Source organism: Myotis davidii, unplaced genomic scaffold (assembly GCF_000327345.1).
Source record: "Myotis davidii unplaced genomic scaffold, ASM32734v1 scaffold60, whole genome shotgun sequence".
NCBI lineage: Eukaryota > Metazoa > Chordata > Mammalia > Chiroptera > Vespertilionidae > Myotis > Myotis davidii.
In genome coordinates, this window is record NW_006293007.1 from 2,022,420 (window position 1) to 2,023,207 (window position 788).

General features: G+C 59.3%; 1 protein-coding gene across 1 annotated transcript in view; it reads right to left on the bottom strand.

The window, feature by feature from the left end:
- The window catches only part of WARS (tryptophanyl-tRNA synthetase), a 24,626-nt gene extending 23,844 nt beyond the window's left edge, over positions 1-782 (bottom strand). The window contains exon 1 of the mRNA XM_006766607.2: positions 476-782. The gene's annotated coding sequence lies outside the window, so the exon portion shown is untranslated. The remainder of the gene's footprint in view (positions 1-475) is intronic.
- Between the last annotated feature and the right edge of the window lie 6 nt (positions 783-788).

The window sequence follows — 788 nt, forward strand, 5'->3', positions numbered from 1 at the left end:
TTTTAAAAAGCCCCTTTATTCTCTTTTCTTTCTGTTTACCCCACCCTGCAACTCTTTGCAGGAGGCGTTTCTTAGAAATCACCCCGTTTCTCTTAAACACTTGAGCCTCTTGACCAATTCCTGACGGGACAGTCCAATCAGGGGCTGTGTGTGTGTGTGGAGGGGAGGGTGGAGACCAATGAAACCCACTGAGAGCCGAACTATTAGCTGGTCATTGCATCAGCCACCCCATAGCGCACGCTGGCCTCCACATAACCTCCTCGCCAGCTTCCCGTTTCACACCCTCAGTCTGTGTCAGAACCGAGTTTACATGGGGTCGTGGGGGGCGGAAAGGAAGGCTGTATGTGCCCTGCGGCTACTGTGCACCGAGGCGGCGCCGTGCGGTGGAGACCTCAGCCCCGGGGTCACGCGGGCCAGGGTTTCAAAGCCAGTTTGGGCATATTTCGATTTCAAGACCTGGGGCAAGTCAGGTTACCTCTCTGCTTCATCCTCGGTTTCCTCTTCTGTGAAATGGGCATACAGGAGCCTCCTTCCTTTACCGTGGAGGGGACTGCGGGTGATATTAAAAGCAAAGCCCCTGGCTCCTGGCAGACGCTAGAGGAGGAGGAGAGGATGAAGGGTCGGTACCGGCGGCGGCGCAGGGGCGAGGGGCGTGGTGGCAGCCAGCCGGGCTCTCGGGATACTCCGGATCCCGGCGTGCAGGCGGCTCCGGGAGGGCGGGCCGTCGGTCGCCGCTCCTCCCTCCTTCCCTCCCTCCCTCCTTCCGTTTCTCTCTCACTTACCGGCCC